This window comes from Mustela erminea, chromosome 17 (assembly GCF_009829155.1).
Source record: "Mustela erminea isolate mMusErm1 chromosome 17, mMusErm1.Pri, whole genome shotgun sequence".
NCBI classification, from domain to species: domain Eukaryota; kingdom Metazoa; phylum Chordata; class Mammalia; order Carnivora; family Mustelidae; genus Mustela; species Mustela erminea.
Genome location: NC_045630.1, coordinates 70,104,736 through 70,120,901, shown reverse-complemented (window position 1 = coordinate 70,120,901; position 16,166 = coordinate 70,104,736). Strand labels below are relative to the sequence as shown.

The 16,166-nt window shown below is 54.7% G+C and overlaps 1 long non-coding RNA gene across 1 annotated transcript; it reads right to left on the bottom strand.

Moving 5' to 3' along the window:
* Positions 1-7,086: 7,086 nt before the first annotated feature.
* Positions 7,087-14,042, bottom strand: LOC116576740. Its single transcript, XR_004280267.1, has 3 exons — positions 13,119-14,042; positions 10,895-10,898; positions 7,087-7,097 (listed from the first exon to the last, which is right to left on the bottom strand). It is a non-coding gene; the product is annotated as an uncharacterized LOC116576740 (long non-coding RNA).
* Between the last annotated feature and the right edge of the window lie 2,124 nt (positions 14,043-16,166).

Below are 16,166 nucleotides of genomic sequence, written 5' to 3'. Positions count from 1 at the left end.
GGAGCCCAAGGGAGGGGCCCATCTCCCACTCAACTCTGCTCTGGGAACAAAGCCGGGAAGCGACACCCAGGCTGCGCAGGGCTCTGAGTGGGGCGAGCCGCGGCCGGGGGGTCAGGGACGGCCCACGCGGGGTGGCTCTCGGCTGCCGCGCGGCCACGCCTGCAGGCCCACGGCCTGGCCCAGGCGAGAGACCGCCAGCTCCTGGCTCCTCCGGGGGCTTCCCACTGTGGTGGGGGGGGGTGTCCGCTTCATGTTGCCGGAGGACAAAGGCCTTTCCCAGACATTTCCCAGGGCCTGGAATGTATAAAAACACAAACCTGCATGGGGGTGTTTTTCCTTAAGAAATGAGCGCTTTTCGACAGAGGATGTGGGCGTCCTGAGGCCAGGACAGCGCGAGGTCTTCCTGGGCCGGAGAGTCTGCAGAGATTGTCCACGCTGCTGTGACTGGGGCCCGAGACACCTGGGGAAGGACACTTTCTCTGTCCCCCGGGGCCCCGCGACGGCTCGCGTGGGCCTGAGTGTGGGGAGGAGGCGTGTGGGACACCGGGTTCACTGAGGTCCCGCAGGGGTGAGGGGGGCTGCCGGGGAAAGGAAAGGCCCATGGATGCGGGGCCCTGGCTGGGGTCAGGAGGACTCGGGCGGCAGCTCCCGGGGCAGGGAAGGGGCCCGCAAGCTGCGTTTGCAGGAACTGGAGCTGGGGTCTGTCCTGGAGGAGAGGCACCGACTCCCAGCAAAGCAGAAGCTGCTCTGTGAAGACAGACGGACACAGGGCGATGACAGGGGACCTCAGCCACCCATGACAGCCACTCTTGGTCCTCCCCACCCAAGAAGAAACAGCCCTGACCCTGGCTCTGGAACAGGACACTAGGCGGCGCCAACTCGTCCCATCAGAAGTTCTGCCGCCTCTCCACGGAGAAGTGGTTTTTTTTTAGATTTTTATATTTATTTTAGATACATACAGAGAGTGTGAGCGCACGAGGGGAGGGGCAGGGAAAGGGACAAGCCGACTGTGTGGGGCCTCATCTCATGACCCCAAGACCATGACCTGAGCTGACATCCAGAGTTGGACACTTGACCGACCCAGGCGCCCCCCAGCTGATGGCTCTGAACCACATTGGCTCCGGAGCCCCTTATAATTGGGCAGTAAGTCGCTGGGGTGCATGTCCCGGGCCCGTGGGCTCCTAGCAGCTTGGCCTGGGGCACTCGGGGTGGGCCGGCCTGGGGCATGGCGGGGCTGGGGCACGTGACACACGGAGGCCCGCACACCCACTCGTGTAAGTGCTGAGCGACTTACGGGTTCAGGCTAACAGATGTTCGAGTACGGTCTGTCCCCTGCCTTAACAGATGGGTCTTCTTCTTCTTCTTTTTTTTTTTTTTTTTTAAGATTTTAGTTATTTATTTGAGAGAAAGAGCGCACGAGCAGTGCAGAAGGACAGAGGGAGAAGCAGGCTCCCTACCAAGCAAGGAGCCCGATGTGGGGCTCCATCCCAGGACCCCGGGATCATGACCTGAGTCAAAGGTAGAGGCTTAACCCACTGAGCTACCCAGCGCCCCAGAAATGTTATTACTTTTGATGGAGCCACTGAATTCCCTAAGTTTATTCTTGTTTTGTGTAATTCTTTTTTCTCTTTTTTGAACTTCATTGCTTTCTGTCTTCTCATTTTGTCCAAGTCTCTGTGCCTGCTTCTGTGCGTTAGGAAAGTCCGCTTCGTCTCCTGCTGTTGAAGGTAACAGGCTTGTGGAGAAGTGTCCCACAGCGTACTGTCCCCTGTCCCCCAGGCCTGGCACTTCCGGAGGTGGCTCCAGTGTGTGCTGCATGTGCCCTCCTGTCGTGTCCTGGCCACTCTACCCTTCAGGCCAGTCATCTGCTGAGGCTCTCTCTGCCGGGTGTTGGGCACTGACACAAATGTGGCGAGTTTAACTGGCTGTGCTCTGGTCCGCTTGTGAGATAAAACCTGTCGCCAGCACCGCGGGAACCGAGGCCTCCAGGACTGAGGTGAGTGTGACCAGGAGTGGCCGTTACCAGAGCACGAGGGGGTGGGGCTTGGTGTGAGCCAGTTAGGCAGGGAGTGTTGGTGCCGCACTGGTTCCGGCAGGTGGCCCTGTGCTTGTGCTGGGAGGCAGGGTAGGGATTGGCGCCTGCTGGTTCCCTGTTCCTGGAGGGGTCTCTGTGAATGCTGGGGACAGTTGGAGAAGAGCCAATAGCCCCCCAGGGGCTCTTCAGCTGCTGTTTCCACGCCGCGTGTCCGTGGGCTCTTTGCTGGACCTCCTCTCTAGGAGCAGCCCGACGCCCCCACCCCGGCTCTCTTGGAACCATGCCCATTGACCCTTAAAACTGAGGCTTTAAGACCCAGTGGTTGCAAGAACTCCTGAAATTCAGCCCCTCTCACCTTCCGCTTTCCAAGCCAGTGCTGTGAGTCTCCCCACACCGTCTGGTCCGTGTGCTAGTCTGTCTCTGCTGCTTCTCCTTCCGCAGCACAGCAGCCGCGTTTCTCTCGCTCTCTCTGGCTGAGCACCTGCTCCCTACACTGTGGCCTGTTCTCCGTCATTAGTCGTGGAATTTGTTCTTCAGGGTGAGTTCTGGGGTATTTAGGATGATTTGGTAGTTATCTATCTGTATTGGTGGGACTCTGTGAGCCTAGGGTCCTCCAACTCTGCTGCAATCTTGTGGTAAAATTTCTAAATGCTTGCTTTCAGCTTCGATACTTAGCACAAGGTGGCCGGGCAACAAGAAGTTTGTGGACCGGCTGTAGTTAGGCGACCCTCCACACCTTGAGTGGCTCCAGAAGGAGTCAGCGTAGGCTCTAGAAAGCAGAGGGCTCTGCTGCTGTGTTGTCTTACGGGAGGGGAGACCTCTCTCCTCCATAGGTGAGGACTATGGGGGTGGTGCTGATGGTGGCCTCTAGATCGACTCTTCTTGCTGATATTAAAATAAAAAGATGAATGTAAATGTCATGCTAATTTGTCATTTTAAACAAATAAAAAAACAAAATATGTGTTTTTTGAAATGGTTTATTTATTATTATTTTAGAATAAATCAATGTATGCATATTTTTAAATTCTCACGTTTACTTTCTGAATGATAGCAATTGTTAGATATAATCCACATAAAGACAGCTCTGTGGGGTCCTCAGTAACTTAATTGCTACAAAACAGGTTACCATAAAATTTATAATTGTAATCATTTGAAAGTGCACAATGCAGGGGACGCCTGGGTGGCTCAGTTGGTTAAGCAGCTGCCTTCAGCTCAGGTCACAGTCCCAGCGTCCTGGGATCAAGTCCCACATCAGGCTCCTTGCTCGGTAGGGAGCCTGCTTCTCCCTCTGCCTCTGCTGCCACTCTGCCTGCTTGTGATCTCTGTTTGTCAAGTAAATAAATAAAATCTTTTAAAAAAATACAGAATTCAGAGGCATTAAGTGCATTCACACCATTACCACTATCTGGTTCCAGAGCCCACTCATCATCCTAAATGGAAACCTCGCCCTGGGAAGCAGTCCCAACATTTCTCCGCCCCCCAAGCCCTTGGCAACCACAAATCTGGTATCTGTCACCATGGATTTGCCTAGTGTGCGTATTTCATTTAAATTAAAACATATAATATGTGGCCTTTAGTTTCTCTGGCTCCTTTCACTTAGTGTGATGTTTTCAGAGCTCATCTGTGTTATAGCACGTGTCAGTACTGGATTCCTTTTGGGGACCAAATAGCATTCCGTCGTGTGAGACCACATTTTGTTTGTCCATTCACGTGTGATAAACATTTGGTTGTTTCCAGCTTTTGGCTATTGTGTATAAGGCTGCTGTGAACATTCCTGTGCAAGCTTTCGTTTGAACAGCTGTTTTTGGCTCTTCGGAGTATATAGAAGGAATTGCTGGGTCATCCTGACAGTTCTGTCTTTAACTTACCCAGGAACCACCAACTGGTTTCCACAGCGGCTGCATCGTTTTATAGTCCCATCAACAAAGTGCAACTGTGCCTGTTTCTGCACATCTTTGCCAGCATTTGTTCTTATCCTTTTTTCTTAATTTATTTTTTGAGTTTTCATTATAGCCGTCTACTGTGGGCGGGAGGTGATATCTCCCTGTGCTTTATGTTTTCACTGAAGTACAGTTGACGCGCAATGGTGTGCAACACGGAGGTTCCACAAGTCTGTACTTAGGCTGTGCGGTAAGTGTGGCACCTGTTGTCACCATACGGCGCGATGACAATACCACTCACTTCTCTATGCTGTGCCTTTTATTCCCAAGACCTGTTCATTCCGCGCCTGGAAGTGTGCCCCTTCCACTCCCTTCAGCCATGTGCTATGCCCCCACGCCCCTCTCTGGCAGCTGCCTGATTGTTCTCTGTATTTATGAGTCACTTCTGCTTTTCGTTTGTTTGTTTGTTCATTTGTTTTGCTTTTTAGGTTTCATGAATGAGTGAAATCATATGGTATTTGTCTTTCTCTGTCTGACTTCTTTCACTTTGTGTAACACCCTGAGGTCCAGCCTGTCTCACGTGCTTTTCATCTGGGTTTCTCTCGTGACTAAGGATGTTGACCATGTGCTTGCCGGTCATTTGTACAGCTTTCTTGGAGAAATGTCTATTCAAGTGTTTCCCCATTTCTTTTTTGTCTTTTTGTTTTTGAATTGTAGGTTTTTTGTTTTTTTAAAAGATTTTATTTATTTGGGGCGCCTGGGTGGCTCAGTGGGTTAAAGCTTCTGCCTTCAGCTCGGGTCGTGATCTCAGGGTCCCGGATTCGAGCCCCGCATCGGGTTCTCTGCTCGGCGGGGAGCCTGCTCCCCACCCCCCCCGCCGCCTGCTTGTGATCTCTGTCAGATAAATAAAATCTTTAAAAAAAAATATTTTATTTATTTCTGTGACACAGAGAGAGTACAAGCAGGGAGAGCAGTAGGGAGAGGGAAAAGCTGACCCCCCGCTTCTCTTAAAAAAAAAAAAAGCCACTGTAAAGAGAGTGAAAGACAGCACATACATTTGATAAGGGTTTAGTATCCAGAGCGTGTAAAGAACTCCTACAATTCAAGGGCACCTGCGGGGCTCAGTCGTTAAGTGTCTCGGGTCATCTTCCCAGCGTGCTGGCATCCAGCCCCACGTGGGGTTCCCTGCTCAGTGGGGAGCCTGCTTCTCCCTCTCCCTCTGCCTGCTGCTGCCTGCTTGTGCTGTCGCTCTCACTCAAATAAATAAACTCTTTAAAAAATAATTAAAAAATTAAATATGGGGCGGTGGGAGGTCAGGGTACCAGGTGGTGGGTATTAGAGAGGGCACGGATTGCATGGAGCCCTGGGTGTGGTGCAAAAAATAATGAATACTGTTACGCTGAAAATAAAAAAAATTAAATACTTCTTTTATTGACATATGTTATGCATAGACATGAAGTGCACTAAACTTAGTGTACAGCTTAGTGAATTTTTGCATAGGACACATCCAGGAAAGCCCCTCCCAGACCAAAATATAGACTATTTCAAACAGAAGTTTCTTCCGTGTCCCCATGCTGCGCAAGAGGAACCACTGCTTTGACAACGCTACCTATTGGGTCTGCCCCTTCTGCATTTCGGCAACAGTGAATCGGATGGAACGTTATCTTCTGTGTGCGGTTTATTTTGTTTAACATAATGGCCTCTCTGCCTCTGTGTGGGCTCCCACCTGTGAGCAGACAACTGGTTTACCTCTCCTGCTGGTAGACACTTGGAGGATGGGCTGTTTTCACTCTTTTTTTTTCTTTTTTTTTTTTTTTAGATTTTATTTATTTATTTGACAGACAGAGATCACAAGGAGACAGAGAGGCAGGCAGAGAGAGAGGAGGAAGCAGGCTCCCTGCCGAGCAGAGAGCCCCATTCGGGGCTCGATCCCAGGACCCTGAGATCACGACCTGAGCCGAAGGCAGAGGCTTTAACCCACTGAGCCACCCAGGCACCCCTGTTTTGACTCTTTTGCTTTTGTGAATAAATTTGCTGTGAATATTCTTATACATGTCTTTTTTTTTTTTTTTTTTTTTTTACATTTTATTTATTTATTTGAGGGAGAGAGAGCACAAGCTGGGTGAGGGGCAGAGGGAGCAGCAGGGCAGGGAGAAGCAAGTCCCACGCAGGACTCGATCCCATGACTCCAGGATCATGACCTGAGTGGAAGGCAGACGCTTCACTGGCGGAGCCCCCCGGGCGCCCAGCCACCGTAGATCAGTTTTGCCAGTTTTTGCATTTTATAGAAATTGAATCATGTACTCTGTACAATTTCACGTCTGGCTTCTTTCGTGAGATCCACCCATTGTGTGCTATTAAAACACAGGCGGAGGTGCCTCGTTAGCGCAGTAGGTAGCGCGTCAGTGTCATAAAACACAGGCGGTGGCCCGATGTGGGCATGGGGTGGTGAGGGTGGCGGGGTTTGCTGATCCCGGGCTGGAGTCAGCAAGGGCCGAACAATGGCCAGTGGGCTTCAGTTCAGCCGTTTGTGGTTGTCATCTGGGCGATGGCGGCCCCAGGCTGGCTCCTCCTGGACCGGAGGAACAGCCCTGACACCTGCACTCACCACGGTCCCCACGGGCCAGAGCCAGGAGGGATCTCCTGGGGCAGACATCACATCTGCCCTCACGCTGAACCACACGGCCTCCCGGGGACGTGCAGCACTGCACCTGAGTGTGCGGGTGCGTGTGCGCGCGCGTGGGGGCGTGCCTGCTGCAGGGCTCTCTACGCGTGGGGCCCCAGGCAAGAAACGCACACACTCACACCGGGCGGCGCGCGTGAGCTCCGGAGCCCATTGAGCCCAGCGGTCAGGAGCCCGCGGCCAGAGCGCACCTGGAGAGGGAAGGTGGCGGTTCTGGAACCTGGTCGGACCACGCAGGCTCCTCCCCACAATCAGCGGGAGCCTGAGCCGTGGAAAGGGGAAGAGAGTTGGTCTGTGCGACTCACAGCTTCCCAGGCCCTCCCGGCCACGTTGTCCTTCCCTGATAGCAGCCGGCCCACCGCCAGTGTCTCGGCTTCTCAGGAGAGTGCGGCGTTCTCCCCTCCACTCCCCTTCCCGCCATCCCTGGGGTGGGAGGTGGCGGTCCAGGAAGGGGACAGGGTGTGTGTGAGAGTCGAACTTGGGACTCAGGGCTGCGGGCCTGCTGGGGAGGGGAAGTGCTGGGAAGCCCCGTGAGCCCGGCCCGGAGCGTGAGGATGAGCTCGGTGCTGCCTCGAGCGTGGCCCTCTGTTGCAGACCCCCAGCAGGAGCCGGCCCGTTCCTCCCCACGCCCCCGCTGTGGTGGGCCTGTGGCTCTGTGCCGCCCCCTCCTGTAGATCCCACAGGCCTGCTCTAGTGCAGGCCACATGGTGTGTGAAGCTCCGAGCTCTCAGGGCTTTATTTCAAATGTCTTTATTCTCTCCCCGCCTGACTCGTATTTTGACTGCAAGTGTTTCCCGGCACAACTCTGAAAGCTTTGTTCTGTCATTTTTAGGATCACTGCTGAGGTCAAGGTGTTTTGACTCCTGGGTCCGGTCAGGAGACAGAATCACACAGTGATTTAAACAGGAAATTTAGGGGTCCCTGGGGGGCTCAGTCGGGTGAGCGTCCGAATCTTGATTGCGGCTCAGATCATGACGTCAGGGTCCTGGGATTCAGCTTCGCTTCCCGCTCCCTGCTTAGGGGGGAGCCTGGTTCTCCCGCCCCTCCGCCTCTTCCCTTGCTCGCTCGCTCTGTCTCGCTCTCAAATAAATAAATCTTATAAAAACAAACAAACAGACAAACAAACAAACAGGGACTTTTACCATAAAGAGGTATTAAACTATGACAAAATAATTAAGATGAGATGTAAGAGAACTCTGTGGTCCCCAAGGGCTGAGGGCAGCCAAAGAAGAACCCATTTGGCTGGGACCCTCCCCACGGCAGGGGTCACCCCTCACTGGAGAAGGGGCTGTTGTGGTGCAACGCATGGGGGAGGCCGAGTGGTCTGGGGGCCGGACCCAGTCTGCAGTCCAGGAGCAGGCAGGGATCAAGGCCTCAGAACCCTGGCAGCCAGCTGGGGTGCAGAGTGCAGCAGGCCTGGGGCGCACAGGGCCCTGTCGGGAGGGAGGACCGGGTGGGGGCGCGTCTAGGGCACAGCCTTCCACCCATCTCCACGGAGGGCGCAGCTGCTGGAACCCAAGGAAAAGCCCCTTCCTCAACGTCCCTCCAGCTCCTTCTACCAGAGGCTGAGCATTTCTGCAGGGAGAAACACTTCGGGAGTCCTCCTGGTTATCGCTGAGAAGGCACTGAAGGCTGTGGAGCGTGAGGTTGGTCACTGGCACACGGGTCCCTTGTGGGGGCGACTGTCCCTCTTTCTTTGTCTTCAGGGCCCCTTGGTGTTCGTCCAGTCTCGTCCCTTGTGCGAGGCCCCCCCAGCGGGCTCCTTCAGGACAGAGACCAGGGTCCCCGGGTTCAGAGGAATCTTCCCGAATTACTTTATTTCTTCTCACTTTTTCCTTTTCCCTCCGTCATTCAAACCCTGTACTTCTTGGACTGTTTGTCTACTTTTGTTATCTTTTCCTCATTTCTTTGGATTTTCTTGCTCTAGCTTCCGGGACGTTCCTGTATCTTCCCACACTTCCAGTTATCTTTTTTTTTTTTAATTTGACAGACAGAGATCACAAGCAGGCAGAGAGAGAGGAGGAAGCAGGTTCCCTGCTGAGCAGAGAGCCCGATGCGGGGCTCGATCCCAGGACCCTGAGATCACGACCCGAGCGGAAGGCAGAGGCTTAACCCACTGAACCACCCAGGCGCCCCAACTTCCATTTATCTTTAACTTTGTCACCTCAACTCTTTTCATTTCTGGTGCCACGCTTCTAACTTCTGACTGTCCCAGTGAAGAGTGTTCCGTTTTGATTCTCGGTCGCCAGATCGTCTGATGTCTCCCTGAGGACATTCGTGATCTTTTCCCCCAGCACGGGCTGTGCGAGGGGCTCATTCTTCTTCCTGTCCTTGCTGGTTTCTGTCTTTTCTGGGCCGCTGCTCATTCCCAAGCAGGGAACCTGCGGGGCAGGGACCGTCTGACTCTCCCAAATCAGGATCATGTCAGGATTTACTTACAAAGGCCGACGGTAGGAGAGGGGGTCACTGGGGCTGCAAGACGGAGGCAGCTGAGCTGACCCATCTGAGACGGAGGGACACATACCCCAGCCTCCCCTCCTCCTGGGGCTCACACCAGCAGAACCAAGCAGAAGTCGGGGAGTGCAGGAGCCTGCTGGGGTGGGCCAGGTCCGGGAGCTTCCCCATGGGGACGGGCTACTGGAGAGGGGGTGGCGGCCCAGGGGAGCCCGGGGTGGGGACCCTATGCTCCAGGGGAAGCGCCGTGTGGGGCAGGAGTCCAGATGGGGCTGTTTGCGGCCACAATTCCCAAACAGCTGGAGTTTAGGTCTTCCCTTTTGGGCTGGTCCCAATTCCCGGAGAAGAATCCAGCAATCTCCTTCCCGGAGGGGAAAGGTTCGGCCCCCAGTGTCTTGGCTGCTGGAGGAGGCGCCCTCCAGCTCCGGGACCCCAGGGAGGCTCTCACGGGGGAGACCCTCTGCTCTGCCCCGTCCAGAGATTAGCCCTCCCGGTCTCCTCCGTGGGGGCGAGGGGCAGCCAGCAGCCCGGGCACGGAGCCCTGCTTCCTTACTCACGCGCCGTCCGCTTCGGAGCCGGTGCGGCCGCCGACCCCCCGGGAGGTCCTGTGTGTCCCCGTGGTCACGGGCGCTTCAGCAGTGGCGGCTCTCACAGGTTGGCCGAGTCAGTTGCAGCTACGCGCAGGATCTGCGGCTTTATCTGGAAACCTCGAGCCTTCTTGGGCTGAAGTGCGGTGTCTCCGGAGGGGCCTGTGGCGAAGGGAAGGGCGGGCGCACTGGGGCCAGGCCGCGGACCGTTTCGAGTAGATCGTATTCAACTCCAGAGGCCATGGGTCTCAGGGTGGGAGCTACAACAGGACTGGCTCTGGCGACATCTGGCAAGTTCAGGACCCATTTAGGTCCCATGGGTCCCAATCTGCTGCTTCCTGTTGACCCCTCAAGCAAGCAGGAAGCAAGGACGGGCTAGACGGTGCTGCGCGCATTTTCAAAGGACCCAGAAGTTTCCTGTCTTCGTGCATTTGCTCAGTGTTGCTTCTGCTTGGGATTTCCTCTCTCTTCCCTGGCCTACCCCCATCTGTAGAAATGGTATCAGTAAGGCCAGGCTAAGCGTGAGCTCCACTAGGAGCCTGTTTCCCTCGAACCAAATAGAAACTCCCAGACTCTCACGCATTTACTGATGGTTGTCACTTTCTTGCTTGCATTTCTGCCGGTGTTAGTCGGGTCTCCAGAGAAACAGACGCAGTGGGAGAGGTATTTTTACGTGCACACAGATGTCTAGCGCAGGTGCATATATGGGGGACGCATATATCCTTTATACGTGCACAGTAGATCTCTTCATATATATTTTCATTATATTATTTATTACAACACATAGCGGAGACTTATTAAAAAGTTCACATGATGATGGCGCTGACAAGTCCTGAGATCTTCAGGGCGAGTTGGCTGGAGGCCCAGGAGAGCCGGTGATGTCGTTCTGTCCGCACCTGAAGGCCAGAGAATCAGGAGAGCCGCTGCCAAAGGCTGGCCAGCTGGAGACCTGGGAAGAGCTGATGTTTCAGTTCAAGCTCAAAGACAGGAAAAAGTCAACTTTGAAGGCCATGAGGCAGTAAGAGTTGTGTGTTCCTAGTGTGAGGACTGCTCTGAGCATCGGCATACAAGTGTCTGCAGATGTATCGTATCCTCGGGTGTACGCTGGGAGCGGAACTGCTGTGTCATTGGTGACTCTACGCTTACTTTGAGGACCCCCCCCCCCCCGCTTACATCTTACATTCCCGCCGGCCACACCCAGGGGCCCCGGCCGGTCGTGGCAGAGCGGGACCTGGGTTCAGGCAGTTTGGCTCACGGACCTGCTCTCCAGCCTGTCAGCGCACACACAGCTGCACATTTAGACACAACCACCAAGGAGCCCGCCAAGGGTCACAGTGTAGCGGCGACGAGCGACCTAGAGGTCGCTGTTCCTCCTTCCTCATTCTGTGAAACTTGTGTGATTCGGCCTCTGCTGGGAAGTAGAAGAACCAACTGCATCCAAGATCGAAACGTCTTCCGGGAAAGGGGACTGGGAGTCAGAGGCCCCAGGTCTGACAGGAGACCCCTGCTGACCACAGAAGCAACCCCGGTTGGATGTCTATGTCTGCCCGTAATTGGCCTCGAATCCAGAACACGACCAAACCGAGCTGGAAGGACCCTCCCAGAGCATCTTGGGGCCAAACTCTATCTCAGTGGCCTGTTCGACAGGTGACACAATGAGCTGTCACTAAAAGATACTCGGATCGAGTCTCCTGTCTAGCAAGAAGGTGTTTTGGGAAAATTTACATGTTCACATTTATTTAATAAGCACTCATATGGGACTTACCATGAGTCAGACATAGTTATAACATTTTACGTATGTTAACTAATTTAATTCTCATAAGATCTTAAGAAGGTTCTTTTACGGGGCGCCTGGGGGGCTCAGCGGATTAAGCCTCTGCCTTCAGCTCAGGTCATGATCTCAGGGTCCTGGGATCGAGCCCCACATCGGGCTCTCTGCTCAGCGGGGAGCCTGCTTCCTCCTCTCTCTGCCTGCCTCTCTGCCTGCTTGTGATCTCTCTCTGTCAAATAAATAAAATCTTAAAAAAAAAAAAAGAAGGTTCTTTTACTTTCCCTGTTTTGCAGATGGAAACCCCGAAGTCCAGAGACATTAGGTACCTTGTCTTAGAGCACACGACTATTGAGGGGCAGAGGGGAACCAAACCCAGGCCGTCTGGCTCCAGGTTCCGTGTACCTACAGAGGCTGTGTGTTGCATTTAGGAAGTCCGCTCTCTCAAGGAATGTCACATCATGTCCTTACACGAGAGGTTACCCCTTCTGCAGCTCGCATGCATCTGTTCTGTGTATCTGAATTTTCAAGCTCCTAGTTTGTTTAAACTTAATGTTGTGATGCTTTGTTAAAAAGCTGGTAAAATTTGCAGAAGGCGCCCCATTTTTTAATTGTTTATTATTTTCTTTTTTTAAAGATTTTATTTATTTGACAGAGAGAGATCACAAAGGCAGAGAGGCAGGCAGAGAGAGAGGAGGAAGCAGGCTTCCCGCTGAGCAGAGAGCCCGATGTGGGACTCGATCCCAGGACCCTGAGATCATGACCTAGGCTGAAGGCAGCAGTTTAACCCAGTGAGCCACCCAGGCGTCCCTGTTTATTATTTTCACAAGAGAAGAAATATTTGCAAGGTGGCAGACCCTAGACACACGTGAATTAAATGATCCCACTACAACTGTGGGGAGAGCGGTTTAGGAAATCGTGTGCTAGTTTGTTTGTTTTTAGGAAATAAAAGGTTGCGTTCATTTTAGCAGAGGTAATTTTCAAGAAAACAAAAAGTAACTTTAGTTCACTCACATGGGATTTCTGACCCACATAACTGCAAATAGTTAATGATGTATTTTTCAAATACCAGTGACCCTGATATCCGTGCTTGCAGGGCCAGATGTAGGGACGACCCTGAGTTTTATTCCTTGGTTTTTCTGTGACAGAGTCTGTGAGTTAGAAGTAAAATCTCACCTCCCTTTGGGACAGTAGGTTTAGGAGGCGTTTTATCTGTGTTTCTGCTCACAGATAGTGGGTCTTCGTCTCAAAAACTGACCAAGAGTATGTGTCATGAAAATGATATACAGAATGATATAGAAAACAAACCTCCAGTAACACAGGATAAAGGGAGTTCTAGAAACACTCGGAAAGTGTTCTTTGAGCAGAAAACACTCTTTAACAACAGCACGAGCTGGGATGCCACAGGCACAGTATTGTGCACTGGGCCCTGCGGGGTCTTAACTGTACAGGGGTCACTGGCCTAGCATGTGGGGTTCTGTTGATCAGAGTGGGGTCCCCATATTACACCCCAAGAGCCACAGAAGGTCACTTCCTCCCAGGCCGACAGGAAAGGAAAGGGGTGAGGAAGGTTTCCCGGAATAATGAGTACCTTCTGGCAATGATTGCTTCGTCCTGGCCAGAGGTCAGGGGAGGGGTCTGCAGCACTCAGGGTCATCGCCCCCAAAGGGGACAGAGAACAAAGGGTATTGTTTCCAACTCCGGCTCTGACGGACAGCCCAAGCCCGAGGGATGGGAGTAGTGCAATTAGGAGAAGAAGAAACAACTCCTTTGAGTTAAGGGATGGGGTCTTGGCCTGAGTCACCTTCGGAAGGAAACATTCCACCCCTGGAGGCCCTGGGAGGAGGAGCCCGTGATGCTAACTGCCGTTTAGATTTCACACCCCCTGTATTCTGGGGGGTCTTTGCGGGACCTCAGTCAAGGTTTGGCTCTGGCTGGGTGCGGAGCTGACTCGGGGGAAGGGTCTGAGAAAAATGGTCCAGCCCGGGGCTCCCCTTGGGGGAGGGGAAGGGCGACCGTGGGTGAGGGCCCCCGAGGCAGGGTGTCCCGCCCGCCAGCCCCCACTCTTGTGCTCCCCTCTCCCAGCCTGTCTGTCCGAGGGCAGGGACGGCTCTGGGGCGGGAGCTGGACTTCACTGGAGCCTGGCGTCCGCCGCAGGCCTTCAACTCCGCCCTCCGCGGCCCATTCTCAGGGTGCTCCTCCGAAGAAAACCGGGGCATCGCCTCTCCGCGCTTTGCGGGCCGCGGGTTTGCTGAGGACGGGCTGCAGGTGGCCCTCGCGCTCCTGCCCCCGCAGGCAGGCCCTGCCGCGTCCCGGTGCGCAGCATAGGGTGCCCGGGACCCGGCTCCCTTCAGCCCACTGGGTTCTCATTCCTTCCTGGTAACGTGACACCCCCATTCCCACCGTGCCATTCACCTGGGGGGCTGAGTCTCTCCCCTTCCCCAGGGGTGAGAAGGCAAGCACTGGCCCCAGGGACCAGGTCAGGGTGAGGACGGGGTGAGGGCAGGTCCCTTTTTTATCAGTGTTTTTCAGAGCAAAGTCTGGAATGTGGTCTCAAGAATTTGAGGGGCGCCTGGGTGGCTTCGTCGGTGACGCGTCTGCCTTCAGCTCACGTCCTGATGTCCGGGTCCTGGGCTCGAGTCCCGCCTCGGGCTGCTGCTCCCTCTGCCCCTCCCCTGCTTCTGTTCTTAATTGTCTCTCAAAAAAAGAAAATCTTTAAAAAAACAAACAGGAAAACAAGACAGAATAGAATCTTGAGTCTCCTCTTAGCGCAGCGTTCTGGCGGGGTTTGATGGAGGTCTGAGAGCCTGGAGACCACATCCCCGGGGAGGTGAAGGCCCTCGCCACAGGCCAGGCCCTGCACAGCCGTGAGGACACACGGGTGGGCTTTGTGTTGTGTTGCGGCCCTCAGGAGGTGATCAGAGTCGGCGTGGGCTTTCGGAGAAGCCCAGAGATGGGCCGCGTAACCTGGCTTTGTGGAGGAACGCGTTCCAGGAAGTGGGGAAGGGAGCCGACGCCTTCCTGGAGGAGACATCCTAATGCGTCTTACAGACAAAGCAGGACACAGGAGCGGAATATGTGGTAGAAGACATAGCGCGGGGCGAGGAGCCGTACACAACACTGTAATAACATAACTGTACTCAAGACGTGGAGGTCAGAAAATGAGGCTGAGAGAATAAAGACGGGCCAGATCTTTTCACCGGAACCACAACACCAGCGCTCAGCGCAGTGTCGCTCTTCTCTTACAGATCGATCGGCAGTCAGAGGCTCAGAGAGGTTAAGTAACTTGCCCAAGTCACGCAGTCAGCACGCGGCAGAGCTGGGATGAGAATCAATCAATCAATCTGTCTGAGTCCAGAACACAGGCTCCCCACCGGTGGATTAGGGACGGGAGGCCCAGTTTGCTGTAGGCAGGGCAGCCGGGTGGGGTCTGGGCTTCCACATCTGTCTTTCAGACCCTCCTCTTTGAGCAGAGGGCTTTTTGCGGCTTTCTGGTTTCAGGTGGGCAGCCCATCCCTCTGGTTATTTTCAGGTGTGCATCTGCTACAGATGGAGGGGAAGGAGCAGCCACAGTGGGAACCACCTCCCAGCCCTGCTGCAACCCCATTTAAAACAGTGGAAGAGAAGGCCAGTGGCCAAAAGATCTGCTCTCCAAAGGCCTCTCTTTCCTGGTCTGTGGGTGCAGCTGAAGGTGGCCACGGGAAGCAGCTTCCGCCGTGAGCTGGGACAGGGCCTGTGCCTGGTTCTGCCTTGCAGTGCTGATGGGCCTTCCCACGAGACCCAGGTGCATGGGGTCTGGGGCCTGCCTTCCAGAAGCTCTGTCCCTTCATGTCAGGGTCAGTCCACCCTGGGGCTCCAGTCAGGCCATGTGGGTTCCAGCTGTTTGGAAGCTAGATTTGGGGGAGGGTCAGCTTGAAGTCCAAAGCAGAAAAGCACATTCTAGTTTGTAGTTGGTTTTCCAGAAATTTCTCCACCTAGACCTTATTTCAGAACTTTTTTCCTCTTTAAATGGAACTCTGAGGCCCCCTATCAGGTCCAGAGGCCCCCACCCACCCCACCCAGGAGCACAGGTGGGCCCTTTTGAAAAGTCCTTGTGGCCGCTCCTGAAAGCGAGGACCAGTTTCTATCTGTTAGGCGGGGAAGTCTCGCAGGTTCCGACCTCGGTGAACACCACCTCGGTGAACACCTGTGGCCCAGACCTGTGTCGGGGGTGTCCATGTCGTCTCTGGGGTCATACAGATTTTGTTCTGTGCATAGGACAGGAGAACACAGTGAAAAGCCAGAGACTCGGAAATGCGATCAGAGACACAGCAGGAGAGGCCTGGGTGCGGACCGGGTCTGATGGGCCCCCCACAGCGCGCACCCCGGGGGGCAGGCGGGAGAGAGAACAGACCTTGACCACAGCGGGTCTTCCGACGCCCGAGCCTGAGGGGGGGTCCGGTGGGGGAAGCCCGGGCCTCCGCGCTTTCCCGGGCTCCCCGGGCGCGTCCGCCGCGGAGCCCCCGCGCCGCCGGCTCCCTCGGGCTCTCGGGTGCCGCTCTGACAGCGCGATCCGGGCTCGAAACCAAAATTCAAAACCGAGCGCTGCGCTCACTCCCCCGCGCTCCGCCGCACGGTGGGCAGAGCCGGGCCTGGGTCGCCGGAGCCGGGCCGGGGTCGCCGTGCGGACCGGCAGGTGCGGCGCTGCGGCCGGAAGCGGCCCCCGCGGTCGGCTGCGCGCGGAGCGGTTGCGCCACGCGCTCGGCTTTCGTAACAGCGC